Below are 27,871 nucleotides of genomic sequence, written 5' to 3' on the forward strand. Positions count from 1 at the left end.
TTGATATGCCTTTAGATTGGATCAAGGCTACGCCTTTGATCAAGGAAGATTTATAAGACCTTAGTACCCAGAATCCAGCTTCAAGGACTGTTCATAAGTGAATTAATGGTGAACTAATGAAAATTATTGGCAAGGATTTACTACTATATCAAAAGAATTATTTTCTTTATTTTTGGAGCATTTTTTATCTGATATCATGTATCCATGAATATTTCCTAAGTTTACTCTTACCATCTGCTGTGAATAAACACATCATATTCTTAATGATTCACCAAAGATATTAAACCGCTTCTGATTGACTAGCTTAGAAAGCAATTAATGAATAGATAATTCTGGCTCTTAAGTAGGGTGAGCTAGTAATTCTATGCCCCTTGTTATAGACCAATGCAAAATTTTGAAGCAAAAAGCCTGAAAACTAGTAATACAAGGAGGAAGCAGAAATGAAATGTATGTGGCTATTACATTCTTTTAACTGACTTCTGTTTCTCTGGACTTAGATAATCATATTCAGGAGCTAAACACCATTAGGACTCAGACAGAGCAAGAGTAGAAAGCAGTTTGCTTGTAATGAGAATACATTATTTTAAATGCAGACCCATCAAAGGATCCTACTTGGATGTCCAATATTACTATTTTGTTTTCACAAAGAAAAAGGAATGGCCACATGGCAACACACCTCTCAAAGTACTTACTGATAGTCCATTGCAGATAGAGTGAACAACAGCAGTTGTTAGAAAATCACTGAGTTTCAGTAAGGAACAATTGGTTTGCACAGGGCTCTGATATGCTACAAACACCAGTGTGTCCAAATATATGGTCAAAAAGCAAAACAAGAACCCTGAGGAATAATTCACAAAAAAAAGCAAAATTGGGAAAGGAAAAAACAACATAGTTTTAATGCATTTCTTTCTACAGTGAGTTGTTCTGAAACCATTCTGTAGAGCATTGAGGCAGATACTGGAGTTGATGCTCTCTGCCCTCCTGCCCTGGTTAGGCTGGGAGATTCCCAGAAAGCTAAAGAAGTTGTTATAAAGGGATGTATGTGTTTGTCACTCCACTATCTGCTCTAGCTTAGCCTTTCACTTTCACAGTGATTCTCCTGTTATTTCCTCTGGATCCATCAAGGATCCTGAGTCTAGACAGAAGTCCCATGAGATCAGACACTTATTAATACTAATACTTGTGTGTTACATAATTTTTCTCTTTAATTCACTGCTGTGGGATGTCATTCTGTATGCTGTGAATGTGTGTTGCTCTGATTGGTTGATAAATAAAATACTGATTGGCCAGTAGCCAGGCAGGAAGTATAGGCAGGATAAGCAGAGAAGAGAATTCTGGGAAGTGGAAGGCTGAGTCAGGAGTCACCAGCCAGACACAGAGGAACCAAGATGTGAAGGTAGAACTAAGAAAAGGTACCAAGCCACATGGCTAAACATAGATAAGAATTATGGGTTAATTTAAGTGTAAGAGCTAGTCAGTAATAAGCTTGAGCTAATAGCCATACAGTTCATAAATAATATAAGCCTTTTTGTGTTTACTTGGGTCTGAGTGGCTGCAGGACTGGTGGGTGAGAAAGATTTGTCCTGACCAAGGGCCAGGTGGGACACAGGAAAACTTCAGCTACAATTCACTCCTAAGGATTAAGTGGAACTTTTCAGAAACTCCTGACATGTTCAATATCACCAAATAAGCTATTGGGAGAATGCAGCTATTTTCTATGGCCACATATCATAATAATGTGTAAAAAAGTAATATGTTACTATCAGAACTCAGTTTTGCCAGTACTACAGGAAGTTTGGAAATGAGTGGAGCCTTCATGGAGAACACTTGATGCTATTGTGAGACTCGGGAGAGAGAAGCAATGATGGTGTGTGGTGTCTGGACTAATGAGAGATAGTAAGGTGAATGCTGTTTTAAGCCTCAACATTTTGGTAATTTGCTGTAATGTAATTTGCTTGATTTACAAAAGAATAGGCATTCTAGAAATATTTGCCAAAAAAAAAAAAAATAGCATTGCTGAGGGGCCCCCAGCTGGATCAGGCCCTCTGGATAGGTGAGACAGTTAATTGGCTTGATCTGTTTGGGAGGCAACTAGGCAGTGGGACCGAGTCCTGTGCTCATTGCATGAGTTGGCTGTTTGAAACCTGGAGCTTATGCAGGGACACTTGGCTCAGTCTGGGAGGAGGGGACTGGACCTGCCTGGACTGAGTCTACCAGGTTGATCTCAGTCCTTGGGGGAGGCTTTGCCCTGGAGGAGGTGGGAATGGGGGTTGGGCTGGGGAGGAGGGGAGGGGGGGAGGGGGGAGAACAGGGGAACCTGTGGCTGATATGTAGAACTGAATGGTATTATAAAATAAAATAAGAGGAAAAAAATTAATAAAAAAAAACAACCAGAAAAAAAATAGCATTGCATCATTAGAAGTAGGTATTTATTTTCTAGTACTGAGGAAAAGATGAGCTCTTTGATTCAGTTTTTACAGTATTAGAAACTGGTTTTTTGCAAAGATGGTGCCATTCCCTGTGGAAGAATAAAATAGATCTTAATCTACTCATGTGAAAGGAGACATAAAGGGATGTATAATTAATATAATAATTGCATTTAGCAGTAAAACAGCTAAGCATAGTATATAGGTCTGACTTGAAAAATTATTTCATAATTTTTCATAATTTTTAGTTAAAACCATTAACTTTTAGTTAAAACCATTAAATATTTCATAATTTTTAGTTAAAACAATTTCTCTCATATTTTCACATCGGTGGTACCAATACTATGAAAGATAGAGAAGGGTCCTACCTTTGATTTGTAATGAAATTTATGAACCAAAGCAAATTATATTTGAGAAGAAATGAACATCAAACTTAGAGATAGAGTAAAAAAAAATGCACACACACACACACACACACACACACACACACGGTGCAAAAGATTATTTTCTATTTTAATGAAAAGAAAAAAATTAATGTAGATTTATCTTATGCTGAAACAAATATAAAAGAAAATAATCATGCATAGCATATTCTTTTTAACTCACCTCTCCCTGTCTACATTTATATACAGGCTTTGCATATCATCATTGGTATACAGCCAGTTTATACAGGCCTGAAACCTAAATATTTTTCAATATACTTTTTCAGAAAACACAAAATCAAAAACAGAAATTTAAACTTAAAGTGAATTTTTCATTAAAATAGGAAATGAAATTGTAACAAATGAACCATTTAATGTTACAAAGAACACACACATTGAAAAATCTAATGAACAGTGCTTCTTCACCAGTTATGCGACCCCTTTCTAAATGACTTCTCTTACATTCAGCTGCACTTCTGATCACTCTTAACTATAATGACTTTGGTAGCATTTTCTATAGAGACAATAGAAAAATACATTCAGGTTTTTTTTTTTTTGTGTGTGTGTGTGTTTTTGAGACAGGGTTTCTCTGTGTAGCTTTGCGCCTTTCCTGGGACTCACTTGGTAGCCCAGGCTGGCCTCGAACTCACAGAGATCTGCCTGGCTCTGCCTCCCGAGTGCTGGGATTAATAGACTAGAAAACATTTTCCTTTCAAACAGTGGATTTTATGGGAAGATATAATTGTTATTGATTTACGTAAATGATCAACCAAATTTTTTCTCTACACAAGTCATATCAGAGACGGCTTTTCTTAAATTCCATGACAACGTTGGATCTGTGTATTATGTATTTGGTATTTTAAATTAACAATTTTGTTTAGATTACTAATTTTCTTTCAGTAAGTTGACCACCATGGACTCAAAGAGCCCACACATAACTGAAACTCAAGATTTATATCTTCTTTTAAGTTGCTGCTTTAAAAGGGCTATTCCAGTGTTTTGTCCTTTCACACTTCCAGATAATCAGAATTCCTGGATGTTATTGTGCACCACATTTTATAGATTCCATCATAGGTTTGAATCTGTGTCATTATTGATTAGAAAGTTTTAAAGTACCCAGAGAAATTACCCTTCAAACATGCTTCTCTTGCTTGTTTCTATTGCCATGAAGTAAAAGCAGCTTAAGGAGAGAGGATTTATTTTAATTCACAGTTCTGACTTACAGATCACCATTCCAGGGACATCACAGTAGAGGATTGTGAATAAACTGGTCATACAGCATCTATAGTCATGAAGCACAAAGGTATGTAGCTGTAGTTTTCCGCCTTGCCCACAGTCAGGACAAATCTTTGTCACCCGCCAGTCCCACAGCCGCTCAGACCCAACCAAGTAAACACAGAGACTTATATTGCTTACAAACTGTATGGCCGTGGCAGGCTTCTTGCTAACTGTGCTTATAGCTTAAATTAATCCATTTCCATAAATCTATACCTTGCCACATGGCTGGTGGCTTACCGGCATCTTCACATGCTGCTGGTCATGGCGGCGGCTGCAGTGTCTCTCCGCCTCAGCCTTCCGCTTCCCAGAATTCTCCTCTCTCCTTGTCCCACCTACTTCCTGCCTGGCCACTGGCCAATCAGTGTTTTATTTATTGACCAATCAGAGCGATTTGACATACAGACCGTCCCACAGCACTTCCCCTTTCTTTTTTTTTAAAAGGAAGGTTTTAACTTTTACACATCTCCAAAGTCAGCTTGGTATGTTTGGGAATTTGGGCGTAGCTTCTCTTACTACTTCCTGCTGGAGGGGGGCGCTGTATCTTATGGGGACACAAAGAAAATTTTAGGATCATGGAGTAGTCCGTGAGACCGTATCGTCTGAGCCAGTTGCCTTGAAACAATTCTGGATGTTGGATCATCTGGGCCATGGTGTCATCGGAGACCTTTCAGGTGGTCTTGGCTGGTCAAACCTGATGTATCTTAATCTGGAACAAATCCATAGCCTCTGGCTTTCTGTGGAAACAAAAGCAGAGCCTCCTTTCCAAAGCAACATATCCTTACATCCAAATTTTGAAGTTAAGGTACCTTTAAAATACACATTTTTGCATAACTCAACAGCTTTTGCAATCAAATGTTTTTCTTCAGTTACAAATATCAAAGAGAACATAATCCAGATTCTCTGTGTGGTAGCCATCTTTACATGGCTTATTTTTTATATTACCTTGAGCCTATTGCTTAAACTGCAGCCTTTTAAGCCTGAATCGGCGCTGCGGCTGCTGGCTCCGCCCACTTCAGCTTCCCAACATGGCGGTGGTACCTTTTCCGCCAGCTCTGGGAGCCATCCTGGGTCTATGCTTTTATCCAAGCAGTGTGTAGCCCAGAAACCTCTTTTTGTTTTGTACTAGCAAAGGCTAAATCCACCATGCAGCTTAATGTGCCACTTGCAGAGGCCTCATTCCCGCCATACTGCAGATCGAGCTTGCATGCTAGGAACCCGCCAGTAGCTCAAACCGGCAGGCTGCCGCTCATTTGAGAGAGACAATTAGGAAGCTGTTTTTAGTTCCGTTTTAGAATCTTTTCTCAGGTTTTAGGTGGAAACTCTTGCCAACACGTTGGGCGCCATCTGTAGCTGTAGTTTTCCTGCCTTGCCCACAGTCAGGACAAATCTTTGTCACCCGCCAGTCCCACAGCCGCTCAGACCCAACCAAGTAAACACAGAGACTTATATTGCTTACAAACTGTATGGCCGTGGCAGGCTTCTTGCTAACTGTGCTTATAGCTTAAATTAATCCATTTCCATAAATCTATACCTTGCCACATGGCTGGTGGCTTACCGGCATCTTCACATGCTGCTGGTCATGGCGGCGGCTGCAGTGTCTCTCCGCCTCAGCCTTCCGCTTCCCAGAATTCTCCTCTCTCCTTGTCCCACCTACTTCCTGCCTGGCCACTGGCCAATCAGTGTTTTATTTATTGACCAATCAGAGCGATTTGACATACAGACCGTCCCACAGCAAAGGTACAAATTAATGCAAACATGTTAGTGCACATCTAGCTTTCTCCATTTAATTCAGGACTTCAAGACCAAGAAATCATGGTACCCAAAGTGGCTAGGTCTTTCTACATCACAATTCCTACAATTAATGCAATGAGGAGAATCCTTCACAGATAGACTCAGTGGCTCTTCTAGAGATGAATCAAGGTTGTTTCAAGTTGAAAATTAAAACGAACCATCACAATATTCAAATCATAGTTTTTCTTTTATTAAGCATCCCTAATCATTTTCCATATGTGAAATTAAAATAGTATAAGTAGGTTTTTTTCCAACTTGTAAATGCATTTTATACTTTGCTTATGTTCTGAGTTCACTCTCAGATCTTCACAAATATTTTACCATTTTATAACAGGGAACAGACTGTCTCCTTTAGAAAACCCAACTTGTCAGTGGGTTTAAGAAAAAAAAAAAAAAACAAGGAGAAGAACGGTAATTGTGGCAGAATTTCAAAGTAGTACTTTTGATACCAAGCAGTGACTTTCACTTTAATGGCATAGTTAGGAGCTGCTGGTGGAATGTGTCCTGTGCACTCACTGAGGTTTTTCTGGAATGCTTCCAGATATAAACATTGTCACATAATGAGAAGTGATTCATGAACAGGTGACAATCATGCTGTGTTAGATACAGCTTTATAAATGTGTGTATCCAGGCCGAGCTCCAGGAGTCCAGTCAAAGAGAAGGAAGAGGGATTATATGAGCAAGGGGGGTCAAGATCATGATGGGGAAATCTACAGAGACAGCTGAACCAAGCTCATAGGAACTCATGAACTTTAGACCAACAGCTGTGGAACCTGCATGGGACTGGACTAGGCCTTCTGCATGTGGGAAACAGTTGTGTAGCTGGGTCTATTTGAGGGACCCGTGGCAGTGGGATCAGGATCTATCTCTGGTGCATAAGCTGGCTTTCTGGAGCCCATTCCTTGTGGTGGGATGCCTTGCTCACACTTGAGGCAGGGGGGAGGGACTTGGTCCTATCTCAACTGAATGTACCAGGCTTTGCAGACACCCCATGGAAGGCCTTACCTTTGGGAGGAGGGGGTGGGGGGGTGACTGGGAAGGGAGGCTGACGAGGTGCAGAAGGAGGGATGAGAAGGGGATCTGTGGTTAGTATATAAAATGAAATTTAAAAGATTTTTTAAAAAAATGTGTGTATATGCAATTGATTTTCTGTTGAAATCATGTTAAAACATGACTTGGAAGATTTTTTTCCACTGTAACAAGACAAATTGCCAAATGGGTGCCATTTGTTGTAGTATATAAAGTATACAGCTAGGAATAGGAATTCTTTTTTTAACTTTGTTTCAAACTCATTTTCTTTCCATTTCTCATTATTCTTACTCATCTTAAAACATTTTTGGGCAGTCCAAGAATATTTTCATTTTGATGTTCTCTAAGTGAACATGAAAAACAATGAGTTGACCATGCTTAGCATTTCTTGACAATGCCCATGATGTTTAAGAACATATATTTCATTTTATTCACTAATGGCAAATACATTTTACCTAAAATTGGATCAGTGAAATGGTTTTCATTATTTCTAAATAAAGTAGAATGTTCTTTCTGGCTCATCCTTTAAGCTGGCCTCGTGTATCCTTATTTCAATTATACTCTCTACAATGAGTTTGGGTTTTCTTATTTGACTTACTTATTTTCATCTCCAAACTTTTGTATATTTTTTCTTTGTAACTGTTCCTCCTGGCATAGCCCTTCCTTAGCCTACCTGCCTTGCTTATTTCCTTGGAGTCTCTGGGCTTTCCTTTTCCACTCCCTACCATTGGAAGTTGTTGTTCTTTTATAAGAATCATGTTTTGTTGCTTTCTTCTTTTGTTTTTCTTGTATTGAAATTTGTGTTTGTGGGGCTGAGTCATGGGCTGGAAGTATTGGTCTCACATATGCTTGCTGTTGAAGTGTTCACCAAGACCCAGGCAGCACTCAAGTGTAGCAGGATTAATGTAATTTCCCACAACCAGTGGTGGGAGGATAGTTACCCACCCACCCAGTATGTCCAAGGCTGACCCATGGCATCAAATGAAAGAAAGCTGAAGCAGCAACCACATAAAAACTAACCAGCTCTGAGACAAGCATGTCCCATTTGGGGATGAGCAGGTAGTCCCTTATTCTCCAAGGCTCCGATATTTTTGTAGAAGAAGCAGAGACATTGTAAGAGCCAGACTTCAGGAATGACGTCAAGGAAACTGTTTAGCACATTTGCACATACTAAATCCCAGTGTTTTTGAGATTATGTTCAAGCACTTCACAAGCTCCAGTCAGACAAATGCCCTGCAAAGAAGTGGCAATGTGAGCCCAAAATTCCACCACTGATGAGCTATTGTCATTTGATACATGTTGGGAGAAAGAGACAGTTTTTTGTAATGATGTGATCCTTCACAGGTTGACCACATTCTAGAGCAGACCCAATTGTGGTTTATATATTGTGTACCTCAATAAACTTATCTGGGGGTCAGAGATCAGAACAACCACCAGATAAGACATAGAGGCCAGACAGTGGTGGCACACACACCTTTAATCCTATCACTTGGGAGGCAAGGATCTGTCTGGCTGTCTGTAAGTTCAAAGCCACACTGGGAACAGAGCCAGGCATGGTGGCACACACCTTTAATCCCAGTACTGAGAAGCACACATGCCTTTAATTCCAGGAAGTAAAATGGCAGGACACAGAAAGGTATATAAGGCAAAAGGAAATAGGAATTCGCTTGCTCTCTTGAGGCTGAGGACCAGGAACTAGAGGCTTTCAGCAGCAGTTCAACTGAGACCCTCAGGGGTAAGAACTCAAAGGCTTCCAGTCTGAAGATTTGTGGAAACAGGATGGGCCAAGGAGTTGGCGAGGTGAGGTTGGCTGTGGCTTGTTCTGTTTTTTTGATCTCTCAGTTTTCACCCCCAATATCTGGCTCCGGGTTTTTAATTAATAAGACCATTTAGCAATTAGTCTTACACCCAATTCCCAAAACTGCCTGGGCAATACAAACTACACTCTATGGGGAAAGTCTTGAAGAAGGAAAAGAAGGAGGAAGGAAAGGAGAAGGAGGAGGGGAGAAGAAATAATCTAAAAGTTGGGTTGGAAGGAATGGGAGAGTGGTTGTAGAAGGAGTTGGGAGAGCAGGGAATGAATATGTCCAAAATACAGTATATGAAATTTCAATAATGAATAACATTATTGTCTAAAAAATAACTAGTTTTGCCAGGCATGGTGGTGCACACCTTTAATCCCTGCAATTGGGAGGCAGAGGTAGGAAGATTTCTGTTACCTGGTCAACAGAGTGAGTTCCAGGACAGCCAAAGGATACGTGGAGAGACTCTGTCTCAAAAAGACAAATAAAATAATGAGAGTAATAAAATAACCAGCTCTAAAAATACAGTGTTCACCAATTAAAATTAAGTACCACATTAGTATCATTAGCAGACAAGAGAGTTAAAATGAAACTGTGGGAACAAGAAACATTTTAGTTAATATGGAAAAGAGTGAAAATGTGGGAAACAAGAAACTGATGCTGTGAGAGAATGAGCCAGAAGGAAAGGACTCAAGTATAATTACAAAGGAAAACCAAAGTAAGAGCAAAAATAAAAAAGAAAATTTAAAAATTAGCTATAAAAGCAGAAACAAGAGAAAGAAAAGAGCTGACCTAGTCTGAAAAAGAAAATAATAAAAAAGGGATAAGGAGAAGAAAGGAGGAAAAGTTAAATGTTAAAACACTAGGGAGGCTGAGGCAGGAGGCCAGCCAGGCAGAGGCCAGCCTGAGCTCTAGAGTGAAAGCCTGACTTGGAAAAAGAAAACCAGACAAATAATAACACATTTTTAAAAGAGAAAGATAATACAGACAGAAAAAATCTTTAAGTAGAATAAAACTTTTATACGCAAATATTTAAAGGGTCAGATTTGGTTTTAAAAAAAAAATAGAAAAACAAACTAAAAATATGACACCAAAGGGGAGTGGCTGGTTTCCCCCAGAGGACAATCCCATGGGCAGCAGGAACGATCTCAGGCTGTGTGCCACAGTCCTCTGGACTCCGGGCCCGTAGGCCAGGTAGAGAGAGCAGAGCTGTTATTTGGCCTGGTCCTTCCTGGCTCTGGTCACTGGGCTCCTGTGGCTTGTGGCTTCTCCTTAGGGTGAGATGGGGCTGGTTTTTCTTTCTTGTTTTTTTTTTTCAAATATATTTTTGATTAAAATAGTATTACATCATTTTCCATCTTTCCTTCCCACCTTCCAGACCCTCCCTGCTAAACTCCCTCAATTCATTTTCTTACCTCTCAAATTATATTCCCCTTTTTATTATTAAGATCAGTATATGTGTGTTACACACACACACACACACACACACACACACACACACACACACGCATCAATACCAGCACCACCACCACTCACCACCACCTCCACCTCCACCACCACCACTTCCACCACCTCCACCACCACCTCCACCTCCAACTCTACCCCCTCCACCTCCACCACCACCTCCACCTCCTCTACCTCCACTTCCAACTCCACCTCCACCTGCTGAGTTCACTCTTGTTGAAAGTGTTTATATGGTTTCAAGACTAACCAATAAGGGAGCTCACCCTTAGGAGAGGCTAAATTCTCCTTCTCCCAGCAATTATTAGCTGCCACTAGATATTTGGCTATGAATGGGACCCCTGAAAAATGCTTCCCTTCCACATTTACACGTCCATTGATTGCTATTCTTCCAGTCTTGTTAATGCAGCTATTTACAGGAAAGACTGTTTCACAGGAAGCCTTCCTGCTGTTCTGGCTCTTAGAATCCTCCCTCTGACCTGACCTCCTCTTCCTCTATGTCCCCTAAGTCATAGACACAGGAACTGTGATGGAGATGCATCCTTTGTGGCTGAAGTACCGTGCTCTGTTGACAGCTGAATTGTATCTGGTCGTGATTCTCTGTAATGATCCCTATTTGCTCTGAAAAATGGCTTCTTTGCTGAGAGGTGAAGCTACACTTATCTGTCATAAGGATAAGATTTAGAATGCAGTAAGGAATATGCTGGTCCAGCATCGTAACTGTAGAAGATTCCTTTCTCATGTCTGTGACTGCACTGGCCCCAGGAAGCTTGCTGGTTATCGGGTGTGGAACATTATGTTTTGCAGCAGTAGGTTGTTCTTAGAGGGTATCAGCTATGGAATGCCTGACCGTTCCACCCCAGGAATCGACACTCGTCTCTAGCTTTCTGTAAGTAGGCTTCTGCTCATGGTCCCTTCCACAATGACTGTTCCCACACCGGAAGCTCCCCTTCCCTAATGGACAGTCTTAGCTGTGAAACTCCCACTCCCTTCCATATTATTTCCCACCTTAATTTTTTTCTGCTGTAACTAGACAAGTTCTTCGGACTGGCATCAACTGATCTACAACCCCTTGTTGTGGGTTCCTGATGACTGAATGAATAATACAGGAATGTTTCATTCTTAACTCACCAACTCAGATGGGACCTACTCAACAAGATTTCCCACTACTGCATGGCTAGGGCATGCTGGGAAGAAGGGAACACTCCCTCAGTGCTGGGCTATTCAAACTCCTGTCTGGACAGACACTGGACAGTATGCTAAAACCAGTGTTAAGTGAGTCTTCTGAGTGTGCTCTTATTTTCTCTCCCACTTTACACCTTTAAGCTTCTCAAGGGTCTCTCTCTCGCTCGCTCGCTCGCTCGCTGGTCACTCTTTCTCCTACTCACCGAATTCTACTTTTTTTATTAGTTTGCAGGTAATCTTTCAACTTTCTACTTATTTAAACATTTTAAATACGACCCTGTCTGTTCTTTTGAAACTTGAGTGCCTTCCCACGACTACCCACCACTGTCCAGTTATCCTGGCACTTTTCCTAGGAGACATCGACGGGTGGATGCCCTCACCCCGACCCATCCTCTGTGTTGTAGCTTGAATCTCTATGTAATTTTTTACATTAAGAGCCATAACATTCTTCTAACAATACATAATTTTTAATAACAGTTGGAAATGTTTGTTACTGATTTTCATTTAGACTTCAATCATTTCAAAAGAATAAAAGTAAAACTATGTGGTAATTTTTAGAGAGATTTCTTTTTCTTTCTTTCTCAACTTTTGTGAAATTTAACTCTCTGGGGGGCCATTGAGATGGCTTCTTCAGTAAAGTACTTGTCCCCAAGCCTGAAAACCTGAGTTCGAAGCTGGAATCCACACATGGAAGTAGAAAACTGATACCTACAAGTTCTCTTCTTAGCTCCATGTATATCCTGTGGTGCATGCACTCCAACACACACACACACACACACACACACACACACACACACACACACACACACACACATACAAAATAGATACAAATAAAGTTTTTAAATTAACTTACCCACTTGGTATCAGATGCATTTTGCAGTAAGTCTCCTTTATGTTAGCTCTAACGAAAACAATCTATAACATACTATTCTTTGAAAGTGTACATAATGTAAATTAAAATGAGTGGAAATTGATGAATAACAGTTCCCCTACCAGAATTGGATCACATCTTTTTATTTTGTGATCATATTTGAATCACTGAGAAATTACATTTTAAGGTGTATAATGTATAAATATTGGAACTGCTAATATGAAGGCATTATAATGGTCTTAAAAGATGTGAAAAACTAGTGTTGTTTGCGTACAACAAGATAAAGTGACATGGGGAAGAACTCTTACTCCATTACATTTTCAATCCATCACTGAAGAATGTGGTAGTATCATCTTTTTGGAGACATAAGTGAATATATAGACCAAATTTTATTTTTCTGTCTAAAAACTCAACCAGTTTCTCAGGTGCTTGGGTACATGAACTTTGTGTTCTGTGAATCTGTTATTTCAAATGTTTGTGGAATGCCAGGCCTTCGGTGGCTCTCTGGTGTGTCTCTCTTGTCCCGCATACTAACCAGCCCACTTAAAGTACACAGGCAGGGTGCTGCCAATTCATCAGCAGCAGATCATCAGCATGGACCTAATTATGTTCTGCAGCCATGCTCTTAGGCTTTCTGGCTTCCAATTACTTCTCTGGGATGTGATTTTCAAGTGACATAACTAATTCCTTTAAAATGTTTACCTCTAAACACCAGAGACTCTGTCGTTCTCACAGAGGAGAAACCATGCAGGGAGATCAAAAGCCTGGGCTCCTGTTAGCTAGCATGACTGTGCCAATGGCTAGAGCCCTGGGCTCCAGTTCCTCAGAACTCTTACTTTCTTGCTAGTGATGTAGTCTCTGGCCCGTTATGATTCACTCTGAGATAATGAAGGCATTATGTGCCTTGCTTTTTCTTTCACAGAAGACTGGGAAACATTTTAGGGAAAATTTTATACAAATCTCTGAAATTTCTGGCAAGGAAATTAGCCTGACATCTGGAAGAGAAACAGCATTGCTTAGCCCCATCCAAAATGTATTTTTACTTTATGTCTGTATGTTTATTCCCCCAAAAGATAATACATAAGTTCCTCTTAGTCTTGAGCCTGCTTGTGCATTCCATGGGTTACTGTCTCTGTCTTAGAGAGTGCAGTGAGTGCTTCAATCTCATCCCTGTATTTCGTAAGCTTGCAATTGTGTGTAGACCTGTCTCATGTATTAAATCAATAGCATTTACCATTGGCAGGAAAATGCAATCTGCATGCACCCAGTGAGTAGAAACATAAATATAGCAGCATGTAGAAGTCAGTCGATAAGCTTGGTGAGTCTACATCTGCTGCAGCAGAGTTTGGCTACAGTGCTCCATTTCGTGGTTTGTATTTTCTGTCTTCTAATACTCTCTCTTGGGTGGATGCTTTATGGGCTGGTTTCCGGGGCTGAGAAGAGACTCTTTCCACACTCACTGAGTAGCTGCGTTGATTGATCTTAACAGATCTTTCAAAAATTGTGGTGGAAATCTTGTCCTCGTTGAAGCTTTCAGAGATATTGGCTATATAACTAAATAAGGAGAGCCATATTTCAAAGTAGTGTGTTTGGAAGAGTGCCCAGAGTAAAGAAAGCATTAATAGGCATAAAAAGCTAGCATATGGATGCTATAAGATGCATAATGGAAAATGTCCAAATAAAGTAGTGGAACCTTCCAGTCCAACAGTATGAGGGGCAGTAAGGAAAATATGTTCTCTCATGTTCCTGCCAAAATCTGAGGACAATACCACCTATAGAGTGAGCTCGACAGATGCTGGAAACCGAAAAGACGACTAGTTATAGCTAGCTTACTCTGAACTAATGAGATGCTATTTGTGTCTTAATTTGATTGCAATTATGGTCTCTGTTATTTGATCTCAGGTTCTATCAAGCCCAGCCTCAGTGCATGTAATTAGATTGTATTAAATCATTCACACAGAATGAAAGAAACATTGAAAAGTGTTTCCTTGGAAAGGAAAGTATAAAAAGGAAAGTATATAACACGTCTAGAACTCTATCCATCGGTAAATGTCTCATTTCCTACTGTGCACATAGATTTGTGCTGAGCCTGTGTGTAAAATAAGATATAACTGGTCCTTTAAGGATTTATAAAATATACTGAAGTGGTAGCTAGCTTCATTTTTTTTAATCCAGTCAATGGGATCATTTCAAGATTTCTGATTATGAAGATAATTATTTTTCAAATTCTGAAAAAAATGGTACCTTGTATGCAGTTACATCCATGGGACACTCTCAAGTTTTAGTTGAGCATTGGTGTGTATTTTTATCAAAGAGTTAAGGTTTTTTGGGTGACAAGAAACAAGAAAATAAGTATGTGGCAGCAAAGAGGCCGAGCCTTTCCAGTGTGCAGCTCCAAAGGAGGAGCTGTTAAACAGGTGCTGGTGAAGGCTGCAGCTGGAACGTGGCAACCGCGACCCGGGCTGGAAAGAGCAGTTACGGAGTGGAGTGTGGCCTGACAACTTTCTCCAGGCCCTCTCCCTCTGCATTGACTCGGTTGAGTGACTGTGATCTTTGGGGCATAGGAGAGCTCTCTAATCATCTAGTCCTTCAGCCTTGTATGTTATGGCTGACTCTCTGGTGGCACAAAGCAATAGTATAAAGGGAAGTGGTATGGATTATGGATTTACTCAGTTTCCCAAAGGAGGGAAACTTGATGACCCCTGGACAGGGTCTCTAAACTCAGCACAATTGAAGAACAAAACATTAGTATGGATATAAGCTGCAAATATTTTTCCATTGTGTATTCACTCACACTTTGAACACATTATTTATGGTACACATAATATATACTGAATCTATGACAGACATTGATTAAGTTAAGATAAATAAGGGGCAGGGCCTTCCATGACAGTGGAAAATACAACAAATGATAGCATTGCCCAGTAAGAGACACGTAGTATTGGTGACACATGAACACAAATGTATCACTTTAGTAGCAGCAACCAATCAGTGAAAGATATAGAATATATCATGAGCAGAGGTACAGGAATGACCAGGATGATGGATTTGAGCTTGGAAAGACACACAGAATGAGGACTGAGAACAACTAAAGTGGTAATGAGTGTTAGTGGTTTATTTTGTGCATGAGGAAGAAGCATTTAAGGGCAAAATATATTGATTTTAGAGATTTACCTTATGAAATACAGGCTTTCTACTTCAATTTTGCAATATTTCTAATGTAGTTTAGAAAAAGATTGCCCAGAAAGACTAATATTGAGTTAAGGTATCATAAACCAGCATACTGCCAGAGCAGTATATTGAATGCTTCATGTCATGGAGAACTGACCTCTTGGGTTTGGGGTCTTCTGATACTAGTAGTCCAGGCCAATGTAGTTGTGGCACCAAGGAAGCACACACAGTCCCACCATCTAAACTAGTCCTTCCTTGAGTTTCGAATAACTCAAGCCTCAGAGCTTACCTTGTCTCACATGTTGTAACAACACCACTTCTCCCCTGGTGTAATTTTCACATGTTGCCTAATAGGTGTCTTTCCAAGCTGATTACTTACATTATGATTGAAACGTGATATAATATTTACACTCAATGGGACAGCCTGTCTCTGAAGGCACACCACAATGAAGTGACTCTTGAGCAGCCTCTTTCACCTCCGCTACCATCTTCAGGTCACTGGTTTATGCAGTCATCTTTGGACTACACTGCACACTGACAGTTGTGTAGTTGAACAGCTGGCATGTCTAGGTTATCTGCACTGTATGTAGAGACAGTGCCCTTTGGCCCATATACATCTGCTGTGGCAACTGATAAAGTTTCACTTACGTTACTATGCTTACTTATTGAGCCTATGCTTTCACATTTTTCTATATTTGTATTTCTCTAATATTTTACAGTCTGTTGTAACATTTTAAATTTTCCCTTTGGACATCAATCCTTTGAAATTGAATCTGATACACATAATAACTATTTTCCAAAACATAGTATCTCAATAACATGTGTGTACAACTTTGTTGCTATTTTCATTAATCCTACAAATAAGACCACACTGTCATCCATTATCTCACATGGAAATGCATGTTTCAATTTATTTACATATCTACTTGTATTTTGCCTGTGATTCCTACATGCATTTCTGTTCTTTTTTTTCTTACCTGATGGAAATTACCTGCTGCAAATGCATTGGTGTAAATCCTTGTTTAAATATGGGCTGGCAAGATGGCCCAGTAAGAGCACTTATTGCTGAAGCCTGATTATCTAAGTTCTGTCCCCAAAACACACAATAGGAAGAGAGAAATGGCTCTCAGAAGTTGTCATCTGACCTCCACACCCATACCATGGACATATGCAGCAACCCCCCCCCCACACACACACCATACATACATGCATACATATGTATGTACTTAATAATAATAAAATAAGTATGCCTTTACATGGCCTAGTTTGTTTCTGTGATTTTTATTTCTTTAGTATATGTTGGTTATTTCATTCTCTTTTTTGAGATTCCTTTACAAAATTAATTAACTGTTGGAGTTGTTATTGACTTAGGATCTTGTTGTTTTATTTAATGATGATCCTTCAGATATCAAAGACTATAGGAGCCACTGGAAAAGATACTGCAGAGCATTTTGACTTGGATATCTGATAAAGAGAAGCATCATAGTAATGACACAGATCTACAATGTGATCTAAGGCGGACTGAGGGAAAGTTAAAGATCAGTTGTCTCAACATAGAGGAAAGAAATAGAGATGGGGACACATTTTCTAAATATGTTTGTAACATAAAAGAATTTAATGCGAGGTTATCGATACTGATGTCTTAGCATTTACTGTTACTTCCCATGATTAACAATTAAGGTAGTATGCTGCATTTTTAAAGCACAAATCAAATTCTGTACTTGCTTAGATTCATTTTTATTTTCTCTCTGTGTGTGTGTGTCTCCATGTGAGCAAACACATATGTGCACAATGTGCACATGTAAAGAGCAGGAGAAAACTTGCGAGAGTTTGATCTTTATTCCACCATATGGGTTCTGGGGATTGAATTCAGGTTGCAATGTTGGTGGCAAGTGCTTTTACTTGCTGAATCATTCCACCAGGCTAAATTTTAATATTCTCTTCAAAAAAGTCTACAATTGGTACTTCTCTCTAAATTAATGCCATTACTTTTTAAAGATTGTACTTAGAAAATAGATTCAATGATTATGATTAACTAAAGAAGCAACAGAATTCAAGCCCTCCAAAAATATACTATAAAAATATAATGTGTTTGTATATGCTTAGAATTTACTTTACTTTTAGCATAAACCCTTTCTCCCAGATTTGTTACATCTGGTCATCAACTCTGACTTTTCAATGGAACACAAATATTACAGTGCCACCAGGCATTTCTTTTAACCCTGGCCCCAAGAGCAGATTTCAGAAGTGCTCATACTTTAACAACATCAAGCATTTAAAACAACATTTTCTTTCTCAATTGGAGATTCAGAATGTCCATTCATTACTTTCTTCAGCTCTGTATATACCTTTATCACATTAATTTTGTATTCATACGTGTTTGCTAAGTATGCACATATATTTCTCCTCTGTATATTTTGAATGACTTAACTTCTCAATACCCAACAACACATTAACATGGTGTTTTGTGAAGATTAATTGAATGAATGAAGAAGTAGCAACAAGTTGCTTCTCATTTGGAGATAACTCTAAGTTATATCTTCATCATCCAGAATCTCAAATTAGTTTATTCCTTTTCAATAAGGATCCAATGAATTATTCAATACAACATTAGTATCTAAAAGGTGTAATTAGCTGTTATATTAGGTTCTATTTAACTTCTTTCTACAGAAAAGTGTATATAGCTAATTTTTTTTCTCAAATAATGTACTACTATCAGGAAAATATTTTATAATGAACAGAGATAACAATGGAATCAATTAATTCCTAACTAGCTAAATTGCAATACAAAACTGGGCTTTTATTGGGGAAATAGAAATATCAATATAACACATTATTATTATTTGTTCTTTTCTCTGTCTTTGTTTTGTTTTGTTCAGTTGATACAATGAGTTCAGCAAAAGTACATTTTGTGAGAATATTATTGTGTCGTAGTGCAGGGCCTAATCTATGGACAGAGCTAAAAGACATGCAGACAGGACAGAAATGGGGAGAGAAGAGGAGAAGGGAACAGAGAAAAAAGAGAAGAGAGGAGAGATGGAAGAAGAAGAGAGGGTAGAGAAGGAGGGAGACCGAGAGTGTGAGCAGCAAGAGAGAGAAGAGACAGAGAGAGACAGACACAGAGAGACACACAGAGAGAGTGTGTCTGGTTGAGGTTATTTGTTTTTTAAATATTTATGGCTAATTTTGTCCAATTTGGGGCGGGAATGGTAAAATAACTGAGCTTTTGTAAAACTGAAAGACAATTCTTCTCTTTTCCATCTCCACTTGAACTACTATCATCAACATAAATATAAGGTTTCCGGTGTATTTGTTTAATAATCCTCTGACCAAGGATGAGCAGCTAGCCAAAGAATGTCAATGTCTTGCCAGCTTTCACCCAGCTGCCTAGCCAAGCAAACCCATCTGGAAGGAGTTCAGAAGCAGGCCTGAAGACTGCCATCCTTGGAAAGAAGACTGGAGGCAGCAGAGAAAGTTCTTTTTCCAGATTTTGAGCTGCCATGTATTCTCAGTTTTAACATTAATCTAAAAAAGACCTTCCTCTTGATTTGCACTTATGATATAAATATTTATATAACACCAAGATCTGAAGCAAGTCAAGAGTCGCCACAATATGAATTATCTCAACAGAAAGGGTGTTGTGCATTTAGAATTTATGTGCATGCTTGACTCATAGTTTACTCATGTATACTATTCTTGTTAAATAGCCATGAAGGTTGTGTAAAAAATTGATGTCTATCCTCTTTAAATGTATTCAATACATTCCCATGATTTCTGTCTTCTCTCTTCAAGAACATAGCAAATATATTTGAAAATGTAGAATCTGTGACCAACATTAACTAATGAAAGTGTAACTCAAATTAGAAGTTCGCTGTTTTTAAAAAGTGCATTTCCTTAGCAACAGTCAAATATTTAACCCATAAAAACATACTCGAACATAGTTGTCATAAATTTTAAAATTTTTCCTCTTTAAGACAGTTCAATTTAATTTAAAATATCCATAAAAGTAAAAAACAGGTTAAATCAATTCTTTCACCCTGAGGTAAACTTGCAGTATCCTACACTATTAATCAAGATTACAATATAGCATGAAAAAAAGAAGATCCTAGATGGTGAGTGCAATTGAGTTGGCTTTGAAAGTCAAGATTTTATATGATGAGAAGGCCTAATTTTTAGGTGGATTTCAACTTAGGATAGGATTTTCCCAATGTGTAAATGGTTAATAAGCTTTAGAAAAAATTAATGAAGTTTGAGTTAGATTTTTAAGCCTTACTTTTAGAAAAGCCAGAAGAAAATGATTGACCATGTTTGATTGGCATATAAAACATGGTAACAAATAATCTTCAAAGATAGTTGCCTCATACATTTTGTAGTAAGTGATACCACCAATAAGAGTGATAACAGTAGTAATTGTTCATGCTCAATAACCAGTTATCATATGCATGATTCAAACTCATTGAATGGCTGGTCATTAACTTTATAGACATAATTTATGCATACATAACACCTTTATGTTTATCATCACCAAGGCTGTTGTGATGAGCATGGATAAATATGGGCTAAGCCCTAGAAAATCATACTTTAAAATATGTGTTTACAACTATATTCGATTATTTTATGTCAACATTGTATAAGTGGTAGGGATGTGACAATGGACACCAACATAAATAATTGCTCTACATTTTGTCTCTTTCTTTCTTCCTTTTCTGGGGGGAAGTGACTGCTCATGCCATATCACTATATATAAGAAGCCCGGTAATTTGATATAAACATATTATTTTATACTTGGCATATGGAACTGTTTTATGCATGATCTTGTTTTTTCAAAACCTGAATTCAATAAATAAAGCACAAATATGCTCCCCTCGCCCATCCCATGCCATTTTAAATTTAAAAGGCATGAGTGTTTCCAAAGAAAATCAAACAAACTTATGGTGGGTATCTTTTTTTATCAGGCAAATTGAGGAATCTTTTCAAAAGGGGAAATCCTTAGTCTTCAGACAGAGATGAGCCAACCTGGGGACATAATTAAAACCAAATATAAAATGCCTACTCACCAAAGCAGAGAGGCTGTTTCCATGTGTCAGGAGAGCAGAGAAAGGGAAGTCTGGAGGTGAGCAAGAGATGGCAGCACAGGTGAATGGAGGGAAGTCTGGAGGGATGGCAGCACAGGTGAATGGAGGACAGTCTGGAGGGATGGCAGCACAGGTGAATGGAGGACAGTCTAGAGGGATGGCACCGCAGGTGAATGGAGGGAAGTCTGGAGGGATGGCAGCACAGGTGAATGGAGGACAGTCTGGAGGCATGGCAGCACAGGTGAATGGAGGACAGTCTAGAGGGATGGCAGCACAGGTGAATGGAGGACAGTCTGGAGGGATGGCAGCACAGGTGAATGGAGGACAGCCTGGAGGGGTGGCAGCACAGGTGAATGGAGGTTCTCATCCTTAGCGATAACGGGAGCATCTGTAGTCATACATCACCCTTCTGCATTTTCTGTCATCAGTCACTTGAACTTCTGCATGTGCTCATACTTCCTACAGATTCCGATGGGCAGGTTCTCGACTTCACCAATCATCAGGCTGTTCTGATGTCCAGACCTCAGTTATCCTGAAAGAGGAACCATAAAAGTAAAAATCTAGCAAGTCATTAAAGGATATTAGAAGGTTAATTTGCAATCTCCCCACACACAAAAAAAGGTAGGTATATATCTTTAGTGGTACACTTCTCTAAATATTTCAGTAATAGATTGTGTAATTTTTATACAAATTAGTATTTGAAACTCTAAAGGAGGCAATAGTTCCTGGTTCATTCTTGCAACCAGAATATTTACCATAACAATGTGAGATACAACCTTTACACAAACTGGAAATTATAATATTTCTCATAGATCTCTAAAAAGTTAAAAATGGATATTATTATGTCACTATGCCCTAATAGGAGTAACTACAGGAAATTGATCATCATACAAAAATCAATCATTGTACTTTATCACATAATTAGTAGAGATTAAAAATGTGGCTATTGTGGTTTGAACATGAAATCCCCCTGCCCTGTGCATAGCCTCCTGTGTTTCAACACTTGGTTACCAGCTGTTTGGGAAGGTTGTGGGAACTTTAGGAAGTAAAGGCTCAGTAGAGGAAGTGAGTCACTGGGCTTGGGCATGGAGGCTGTAGTTCCAGGTCCTGCATTTCGTGTTTCCTCTGCTCCAGAAGTGCAGATGTGATGTAGCCAGCAAGCCTGAGTGCAAATGTCATGTGACCAGCAAGCTTGAGTGCAGATGTCGTGTAGTCAGCAAGCCTGCCACACTGCCATGCCTTCCTTGACTGCAGCCTTGGCTTCCCAAGCAAGACAAACTCCACTCTTGAACTGTGGTCAGAGTGAGACCTTTCTCCCTTAAATTACATTTGCATTTTATTACAGAAACAGGAAAGAAACTGAGACAATGGCCCTCTGCAACGGAAAAAAAAAGCATTTGATAACATGTAAACACTACTTATAAAATACATTCTCCAAGAAGCATGATTACATGAGATTGTCCTTAGTCTTTTAAATGGCAACCATCCAAAATCTAGAGGTTCTGGCTGGAAAGATGGCTAAGGACATAGGAGCACCAGTTGCTTTTTCAGAGGATCCCAGTTGAGTCCCAGCACCCAGACATCACCTCACCTTCTGTAACTCCAGTCCTAAGGGATTAGTGGCCTCTTACAGCTAATGAGAACAGTGAATAAATATGTGTCACAGACATTCATGAAGACAAAACACCCATCCATATAAAAATAAAAGTGAATATATATTAATTAATCTATAGGTAACATCATAATCAAAAGTAAAATTCTTAATTTCTCCTTAAGGTTAAAAAATATGGTTACACAGTTTTATTACTTCTCTTCAAATTTTTGAGGAAAAAAATTAGCCAATAAAGTGCAAGAAAAAATAATTAAGTCAATTAAAATTAGAAGGATAAAGAGAAAAAAAAGCATATTTAACATATGGTCCTGGCACAATGGGATGCCACCATGTAGAAAATGCAAATAGATCCGTAGCTATTGTCATGCACAAAACTCAAGTCCAAGTGGATCAAAGACCTCAACATAAATCCAGTTATGCTGAACGTGATAAAAGAAAAAGTGAGGAATAACCTTGAATGAAGGCCAGGCAGTGGTGGCGCATGCCTTTAGTCCCAGCACTCGGAAGGCAGAGCCAGGCAGATCTTTGTGAGTTCGAGGCCAGCCTGGACTACAGAGTAAGTTCCAGGAAAGGCACAAAGCTACACAGAGAAACCCTGTCTCAAAAAACAAGCAAACAAACAAAAAAACCTTGAATGTATTGGCACAGGAGAGAACTTCCTGAACAGGATACCAGTAATTCAGACACTAAGATCAACTCTTAATAAATTGAACTTCATGAAACTGAGAAGCTTCTGTAAGGCAAAGGACACTGCCAATAGCACAAAACAGCAGCCTACAGAATGGGAAAAGATCTTCACCAACCCCACATCTGACAGAAGACTGATCTCTAAAATATATAAAGAACTTTGGAAGGTATACATCAGAAAACTCAAATAATCCAATTAGAAAATGGTGCACAGATCTAAACAGAGAATTTTTCAACAGAAGAATCTCAAATGGCCAAGATACACTTAAAGAAATGTTCAGCATCTTTAGCCATCAGGAAAATGCAAATCAAAACTTTGAGATTCCATCTTATACCTGTCAGAATGGCTAAGATCAAAAACACAAGTGATAGCTCATGCTGGAGAGGGTGTGTAGTAAGGGGAACACTCCTCCACTGCTAGTGGGGGGGTGCAAACTTGTACAGCCACTCTAGAAATCAATATGGCAGTTTTTCAGAAAATTGGGATTCCATCTACCTCAACACCCAGCTATACCACTCTTGGGAATATACTCAAAGGATGCCCCATCATTCCCCAAGGACACTTGCTCAACAATGTTCATAGTAGCTTTATTTGTAATAGCCAGAAACTAGAAACAACCTAAATGCCCCTTAACTGAATAATGGATAAAGAAAATGTGGTATATTTACACAATGTAGTATTACTCAGCTATTAAAGACAACATCATGAAATTTGAAGGCAAATGGATGGAACTAGAAAAAGCATCTTGAGTAAGGTAACCCAGACCTAGAGAGACAAACATAGAGTGCACTCACTCATAAGGTGATTAGCTATAAAGTAAAAGATAACCATGCTATAATCCAAGGACCCAGAAAGGCTAGGTAACAAGGAGGTCCCAAGGAGGAACACATGGATCTCCCCAGGAAAAAGGAAAGAGAAGAGATCTTATGGGTGGTTTGAAGGGTGGGTGGGAATGGGAACATGAGAGATCAGATTGGATGGGTAAATGGAAGGGGAGAATACTGGAAGAGATGACAAGAAATGGGGGCATTTCCAGGTCAGGTAGGAACCTGGTGCAAGGGAAACTTCCAGGTATCTACAAGGATGATGCCAGCTAAGATTCCTAACAGTGGTAGATTCGTAGCCTGAACAGGCCATCTCCTGTGACTGAGTGTGACTTCAAGTGAAGGGATTGTGATGTGGGCCAAGCCATACATACAACTTTGACCTACAGTCTGTCCTGCTTATGGGAAGTAAGGGTGGTAGGGAGACAGTGGGACTGGACAACCAATGAGTGGTCCAGGTCCAGCCTCAGACCCATCCCATAAGAGTGATGCCCTGACACTGCCTGGAGGCCCAGGACCCAGAAGCTGGGTGGAACAGAGACCTAGGATAGAACCAATCATGATTGGAGGGGAAAAAAATGTCAACATAATGATGCCTAACAATATTTTGTTATACTCATAGACTGGTGCCTAGTCCAATTGTCACTAGAGATGCTTCATCTAGTAACAAAAGGAAGCAGATGCAGAGACCCACAACCAAACATTGGGCTAAGCTATGGGAATCCTGCTGAAGAGAGGGGAGAAAGGATTGTATGAGCTAGGGGGATCAAGGTCATCAAAAAGAAGCCCACAAAAACAACTAACCTGGGCTCATAGGAACTCACAGAGTCTGGTCTGACAGCCAGGGAGCCTGCATGGGGCCATCCTAGGCCCATTACATATGTGTGTAGCTTGGTCTACTTGAGGGACTCATAGTAGTTAGGAGCAGGGGCTGTCCCTAACACTTTGGGTGGCTTTTGAAAACCTCTTCCTCATATGGAGTTGCTTTGCTCAACCTTAAAACAAAGGGAGAAACTTAGTCCTACCTCAATTTGATATGCCATACTTTATTGAAACCCATGGGAGGCCTGCCCCTCTCTAGACAGAAACAGAGGAGGAATGGGTTGGGGGTAGGGAGGGGGGACAGAAAAGAGGTGGGGGGAGGAAAGGGAGTAGAGGAGGGAGGGGAAACTGCGTTCTGGATGGTAAAGTAAATGAATAAATTTAATTAATGAAAAAAAGAATTTAGATCAGGCAATACAAGGTTTAAAGAGAAAGCATCTTGTGGGACTTGGCTGTATTTCAGCACAGGTAGTAAAGTTTCAATAGATAAGCCAACTAGAAATCCTTTTTGTGAGGGTATGCACATGATCATAAAAATACCCTGCAGTTTATAGGTAAAATATGATTGTTTCAATAAATAGTACTCAAAATAGTATATAAATTATTTAAAGTAAACTTTGAAATGTTCTCTACCCATGCAACAACATGTAAAACAACACAAACCCTATGATTTCTATTAAACAAATTGTTTTACAAACTGACATAAGCATATCTTCAGAAATCATAGTGTTTTGCTTAAAATTTATAATTTAAAAAGCTCCCTGATCTGGAGTTAGGATGCCCTGGCTCTGGCCATGCCCAGCTTTATAGACTGTAGCCCTAGCACCTGAAATGGCCGCTCCATTACAGCCATGCACAGTCCATTGATTGAAATTATCTTTTAGTGGAAAAGGTCTCCAGCCTACACTGTAAGTAAGTTACTTATGAATATAACAAAGTTGTCCCTGTCTGTTAACTTTAAAACCCCACTCACTTGACATTTTACTCCAACATGACATTAAAGGCATGTGTAATTTCTAGGAAAACAAAACAAATAAGAACAACAAAAAAAGTTGCAACATGAAGCAAATAGAATCTGCTTAAAGCATTGAATGGCCTTTTTACTTTGAATTCTCATTCATATTGGTAAATGGACAACCAGATCATTATAGCTGATGTGTATGATATTGCCATTTCCTCCTCTGCCCAGAAACACCTGCTTAAAGTCTCTTAGTTTCTCCAAAGTGGAAAGAGGACTTTCACTCATACCTCAGAACCTCCTTCACATCATCTCTGGCTATAGAACCTTGAGATTATTCTAAGCTCTTAGTGATGCCAGCTTCAAAACTCCTGGATGCAGTTGATTTGTTGAGATTGTATTTGTTCATCCAGTAATAGCCACTGAATTCTCAATACTCAGTCATCTTACCTTTCTGATTTTCAATGATAGTCACCAAGAGGAGAAAATATGAAGCTAACCTATGACAACCGGTATTCTGCAAACTCCCATGAAGAGGGTATAAAGCAATAATGAGAAGAAATGCTAGAGCAAAAAACAAGTCTTGGTGTAGTTTACAGCTAAATTGGTGGGACTTACATAAAATACAAATTTCCACATTTTTTGTAAGTGTTCAGGGCACACTGAGCCTGTAAGTGTGCATGGATATGTGCGCACGCGCGCGCGCGCGCGCGTGTGTGTGTGTGTGTGTGTGTGTGTGTGTGTGTCTGCACGCGTTTGTGCATGTGTACCTGTTTCTGAGTGACAAACGCTCCTGTTGAATGCTTATGACCCCCCAAATCAGTCATCAGTGTCCTAACTTGAAATGCCAAGATATTTGGAAGTGAAGCTTTTGGGTCCTAACTAGACTTAAGTAAAGTTATGAGGGAGAGCTGGGCTTACATGAAGGACATAGCACCCTTATGAGGAGAGAAAGACATACCACTTTTCTCTCTCTCCATGTGTGCTCACTGAGGAGGACCACGTGGTGACACAGCAGTAAATCTGCTCTCCAGAAGCCCGGAAGTGGACACTCACCAGGGCCTGAACGTACCAGCACTTTGATCCTTGATCTTGCACTCCCCAGATGTTAGAACTATGGGAAAGATATTTCTATTCTCTACAGAGTTTGTGGCATTTTCTTTCTTGGTAGCACTGTGAGTACACTAAGATACCTAATCAAAACAAGGAGGTATTTTTTCCTTTTTTTTCTGCCACTATCACTGAATACGTAGATACCATAACCACTAGCATCTTGATTCTCTTTTGCAGCCTGCCTGACCTTGGGAGAATTGCCTGGTTTATGAATAACTTCAGCTCTGCATGGAAGGTCCACTAGGGACACAATTCCACAGGCCTTGTTTCTCCACCTCCAGCCTTCTTCTCTTTATCACTTTTCTAAAAGCCTCTTACCCAGAGCTGTTGATCTTGTCACATGTCCATCTGTTCATGAATGCTGCATTTTCCTTGTCCTGAGACATCACTTTAATACTCCAGTGTGTGTGAGCCCCCAAGACCAATCCACAGCACAGATGATAGGTAGATAGATAATAGACAGACAGACAGACAGACAAAGAGAGAGATGATTGATAGAGACAGTAGATAGATAATAGACGATTGATATAGATGACAGATAAACTTAACACAATGTAGTAATATATTATATATAATAATATGTGTTATATCTTAATATATAATTATATAATATATAATAACATTATATATTAATATGTAGTATTGAAGGAGCTTGCAAACCATGATTCTGACTGAACTTGTATCATTGGCATTTTAAAGGAGTTCCCAGGCATGCTGAGTCACCTGGTAGGTGACTCACTAAATCAGAGAACATATGCCGGTGCCTCAAGGTGTCCAGATGGGAGTGGATAACTCCCAAATGTGAAGTATGATTCAAAGACCCGTTATGATGAGACCAGGAGGTAGAGACTGGCTACACAGTTTAAGATAAAAAGACCTCAAAGAAAAGTGACCATGTGGTTGGGATGTGATATATAAAAGAAAAATAAATTTGAATAAAAGAAGAAAGAAAGAAAAAGATGACCACTTTCTTTCTGGAATCCAAAAATGCCAGAAGTATTTAAACTAAAAATATTTCTCTTTCTGCCATGGTCAGAGATGGGAGATGCAAGAAAAGAGGGCTGGTTTTTCTTTATCTCTTTCCCCTAAAGCAGTTTGCTCCTTTCCTGGAAACCATACTAAGAAACTGTAAGGCAGATGGACACCTGGAAAGGGACCTGGGGCCACTAGTTCATCCTCGACTCCCTCCATCCAGCAATGCCCTATTAATCAAAGGCAAGAAGGCTCAATGCTATCACACTCCAAAGGACCCTTCCTACTGTACAGGAATGGTGCTGTCTTTTTTCTCTTGAGCTCCCTATAGTAATATACTTCTTTCTAAAACCCTCTACTGTCTGGTACAT

This window comes from Peromyscus maniculatus, chromosome 3, assembly GCF_049852395.1.
Source record: "Peromyscus maniculatus bairdii isolate BWxNUB_F1_BW_parent chromosome 3, HU_Pman_BW_mat_3.1, whole genome shotgun sequence".
NCBI classification, from domain to species: domain Eukaryota; kingdom Metazoa; phylum Chordata; class Mammalia; order Rodentia; family Cricetidae; genus Peromyscus; species Peromyscus maniculatus.